At 37.2% G+C, this 5,000-nt stretch overlaps 1 long non-coding RNA gene across 1 annotated transcript in view; it reads right to left on the bottom strand.

The window, feature by feature from the left end:
- Positions 1-3,360: 3,360 nt before the first annotated feature.
- LOC122249173 (uncharacterized) overlaps positions 3,361-5,000 on the bottom strand; it is a 5,724-nt gene continuing 4,084 nt past the window's right edge. The window contains exon 4 of the long non-coding RNA XR_015190907.1: positions 3,361-5,000. This exon is cut by the window's right edge and continues 77 nt beyond it. This is a non-coding gene — a long non-coding RNA (uncharacterized LOC122249173).

Consider the following 5,000-nt stretch of genomic DNA (forward strand, 5'->3'; position numbering starts at 1 on the left):
CATTATTCCTCTGACAAGTGGAATAAATAAGTGTGAAGACTCAAGTATGGCTAAGAATGTAAACATGTACGTCTCTCGATGTCTTTTTTTGTTTGTTTGTTTGTTTGTTTCATTTTTGTAAGCGAATGAATATCGTCGGCGGCGTCGGCGATTCCATGATTTTCCTTGCTGGTTGTTTTGTCGGTTATCGACCTAAGGGCCAGGTGGATAAGGAATGCATTCTAAACATTGTGGTCGTATCTCTCTATCTATGTATCTATCTATCCATCCATCTATCTGTGTAATGACTGACTCGTGTCGTGTATTCATTTATTCATTCATCGGTCGGTCGGTCGTCGCAAACCAATTTGCATGTGTGGGGAGTGGGGGGAGGGGGGAACAGGGAGGGAGGGAGAGGGGTTGGCCACCTCTATGCCTCCCTCCCTTCCCTTTTCCCTCCCCCCTCCCCCCTCCCTCCCTCCCTCCCTCCCTCCCTGTTCCCCCCTCCCTTCTTCCCTCCCTCCCTGTTCCCCCCTCCCTTCCCTTCTCCCTTCCCTCCTTCCTCCCTCCCTGTTCCCCCCTCCCTTCCCTTCTCCCTTCCCTCCTTCCTCCCTCCCTGTTCCCCCCTCCCTTCCCTTCTCCCTCCCTCCCTCCCTTCCCTCCTTCCTCCCTCCCTGTTCCCCCCTCCCTTCCCTTCTCCCTTCCCTCCTTCCTCCCTCCCTCCCTATCCCCACACTTGCATAGAGGTGGCCAACCCCTCTCCAAGTGTGGGGAGAGGGGGGAACAGGCCACCTCTATCATATTATCAATTGACTATGTGTTTGTTTGTTTGGCTTTTAGTATATAGGCAACAACAAACCACTGGTGTAGTTACGATGGTATAATGGCAATTGGGAGGGAGTGAGTGAATGAGTGACCTCTTTCCTTACTAGAGTGAGGTCTATTATTACTATTATTATCATTATTATTATTATGTCGCCGTTGTTTCTATCAAGCTTGAAGGAATTGCCCTTGGTTGATGAGTTAGTTGTCTTGGTACTTGTGTGTGTGTGTGTGTGTCTGCGTATATGCATGTGCATGCATGCCTGTCTCTCTTTATTTCATGTATGCATGCAGATAAGGTAAAACTCAATCAATCAATCAGTCAGTCAGAGTGCAAGTGTGATGGATAATACTTTGAATTGTTTGATTTGATTCGTAAGTGTATGTGTGGTGATCCGGAGAGAAGATGCGTGCTTGCTAGATTGATTGGTTGCTAGTTCGTTTGTTTGTCTGTTCGTTCGAGTAGGGTCCAAGAAAACGCAAGTGGAATAGCCATTTTTCCTAGCTTTGCTTTGCCTTGCTTTGTTTGCTCTGTTTCGTTTCGTTTCCTTTGCGCGAGCTCTCATCAATGTTAACTCGTAGCTACTAATTGTTGTCTGTCTGTCTGTCTGCGTATGTGGTTGTATGTATGTGTATGTATGTATGTATGTATGTTGGGACATGTGAGAAGAACAAGAAATTCAAAAGACAGTTTGCTTGTTACAAGGAGTTCCAGAGGATAGTAAATCAAGAAACAAGCCAACGTTTATTTGATCTCAGTATATGTATAATGTAGGCAATAGTAGTATTAGTAGTAGTAGCAGTGTCGATGGTGTTAAGAATGTAACAAGCAGTAGCAATGATAATGAATAAGAGTGTAGGCCCATTTCATGTCAAGAGTCAAGGGGGGAGAAAGTGAGAAATGATACATGCATGTATGCATCTACAAGTGTAAAGTCGATTTATTACAAAAACTAAAACAAATGAATGAATGAATGAATGAATGAATGACTAGAAATGATTGGTTGGTTCGCTGTCTATGATGGGAGAGAGAAAGAGAGAGAGAGGGGGGGTGGGTGGTACGGAGTGGAAAAAAAAGGGGGGGGGGGCAAGTGAAACAGAGAAAGAGATAGAAACAATCTATGTATGTATGTTGAATCAGACAGATATCCCTTGTAGCAAACTGTGCCTATCAATAATATTACGATACCTGGTGACACACAAAAGTGATTGATGAGGAAAATAGCCACTGAGTATGAGCACGAAGTAGTAATAATCATTGAATTTGATTTGGTAGAGGAAGATAAAAATGTACGTGCAAGAAAGAGAGAGAGAGAGGGAGGGAGGGAGGAAGAAGGACCACAGCCAGCCAGCCAGCCAGATAAGGAGGGGGAGGGATCGGGTTACAAACCGATCAGTAGTTAGCTAGTTATCAGTACCAACCCACTCACTCACTCTCTCATGAAAACACTCGAATTCCTCTCTCTCACAAACAAACTCACCAAAAATCAACACTAAAACAAACAGTCGAACCACACAAAAAGCCAACAAGAAGGAAAAAAGAAACAGAGACCAGTGCAAAACACGTAGAAAAAGAGCAAAAACGCAAACTCAAACGTCAAACAAAAAAAAACATACCAAACATCAACTAACTAAACAACAAAAACTGAGTCAAAAACAAAAACAAGCAAAAAACACCAAAAAACAATCTCACTCATCAGCAAACAAGACAATACAATACAATCCATTCCATTTCTCATTTCATATTTCATACACAAGCAACATTCAACTTGACTTTGCTCTTGCCTCGGTGAGGCCTACGCGCGCCCCGACCAGCCGTCGGACAAACAGAAATCGACCTTCTCCCCTATATCTCAAACAAATCTAGACCTTATTCACTAACCAGCTAAATCCAACAAACTACCAAACTGCCTCCGCTCAACTCTCGGACAAGTAGAAATGGACCTTCTCCACAATATCTCCACAATATAGTCTTTATTCACTTCACAAAAGGAGCTAAATCCAACAAACTACCCAACTGCTCTAGTTAGCACGACTAGTTTTGATGGAACACATCACACACACACCTTAGAGATGGCTGGCTGGCTGTTTCAATGCTTAGACACATACCAGTTCTTTAACGACTATCTTTTCTAGACTTGGCATGTTATTATGATATTTTGTAAATGCAGATGAAAATTTTCAGCTATTATAAAGACTCGCATATCTTTCACTAAATCATCCACGTTAAAGAACATGCTACCAAATTAACTTGATAGATGAAATAGCCAGACCTTGTCTATGAAAGAAAGCAAATGTGCACTTACATCAACTGAATATTTTTCACATTTTATCAAGAAAAAAAGATGCTAAATCATATGAAAAAGGACATCTTTATGAAAGCATACTATGCAAAACTGATATTGCTGTTGTGTTATGTTATTTATTTTTTTTTTTTTAATTTTATTATTATTTTTTTTTTCCACATGATATACATACAAGAGAAAGAGAAACATGAAAACTGACAAATTGTTGGAAGCATACCCTAGAAACCTTGTGTTCTTGCATTATATGTTATATTTTATTTATTTAATTGTGTGTGTGTTTGTTTTTTTTTTTTGTTTTTTTTTTTTTCTAAACATCATAGACATACAAAAAGATGACACAACATGAAAGCTGATAAGTCATTGAAAGCATAGTTACAATACATGGTTGCATTTTTTGTGCCTTATACAATGGAGTTTTTTTTTCTCATCACTATCACCATCATCATCATCATCATCATCATCATCATCATCATCATCATCATCATCATCATCATCATCATCATCATCATTATTTTCATTATTATCATTATAATAATCATTTCTTGTAGATATTTACACTAAACATTATTGTACAGTAATAATTGTATTTCATGGAAGAATTAAGTTTTTACATTATCCTCTGATGATTCTCACTGGTTATGTCATCCATGGTTCATAGATAAATAGACATAAACTCTCTCTCTCACACACACACACACACACACACACACAATTCTCATCTTTTTGCAGCTCTTCTTCTCTTTTTCTCCATAGGTGTGTGTGTAGATATAGATACAGATAGATAGATATATAGATAGTAAAACTAAAATACATCCTCAAGAGTTCAATCCATTTTGAACATTGTATTCTGTGATAATCTCTTTAAATCAATGTATTCTGTAATAATCATTGTAAGTTAAAGCAATGTTGGCACTTGTGCTCTTGTTTCATGCAGGCCTGTTTTCATTATCTGTCAACATATCTGTAAAACTTGTAAACCCTTTATGCACACTGGCTAGGAACACTGTATTTTGCAATAATCTTGTACAATCAATTATATCCTTGGTTTTATTGATTCAGATCTTTTTTCTTCTTTTTTTTTCCCCCTCTCTTTCTCTCTCTTTTCATTTATATATCCCCAAGATTTTCAATTATAATATGAATTTTGTATTTAGGAATATTGTAATCTGTATTACTCTTTTACAACAGATATTATCCTTTTTCCATCGTTTCATTCTTTGTGCTTAAAACATGGTTTATGAGTAAAATATAGGATAACCAGAATAGTTAAATGATATTAAAACAATTTTTTGGCATATCTCTTTATTTTTATAAACAAATAACATTAACAAATGTCAAGGAGCTAGTTAATAAGATCCAAAGAGTTTAGAATGCACTATAAAACAACAATCAAATTCAAAGTGCACAGAAAATCAAATGCATCACAAAGCATTAGAATTTTTAAAAAGGTTGACAAAGTTGTCATGCATCCCTTCATAATAGAGTGTAAAACAGCGTGTAATGGAAATGTTTGTTTGTCAAGTTTACAGTTCTAAGAAAACAGCAAAATATTGTATTTACTGATTAAACAAACAATAGTTTAGCATTGTATATTAAGCACACAGGATGCAAGAAACCAATAGACATAAAAATGGTTTAAATAGATAGTTATATAGATATGAATTAATCCAAACTGGCTTTGACACTTCTTTTTTTTTCATAACATGATATACAAGTAGTACTTAAAACAAAAGAGGCCTTTAAATCCCTTAATAATAACTGAATCCACTGTCTATAAAGGTACATTCAGTATCTATATTTCCATTTAATAAATTACAAAACTAAAATAAGAAATAACATAAAAAAAAAACATTCCTTTTCCTTCATCTCTTGCTATATCCACAGTGTCTCTTA

Source organism: Penaeus japonicus, unplaced genomic scaffold (genome assembly GCF_977035675.1).
Source record: "Penaeus japonicus unplaced genomic scaffold, GWHDUDI00000001_assembly GWHDUDI00001543, whole genome shotgun sequence".
Taxonomy (NCBI): domain Eukaryota; kingdom Metazoa; phylum Arthropoda; class Malacostraca; order Decapoda; family Penaeidae; genus Penaeus; species Penaeus japonicus.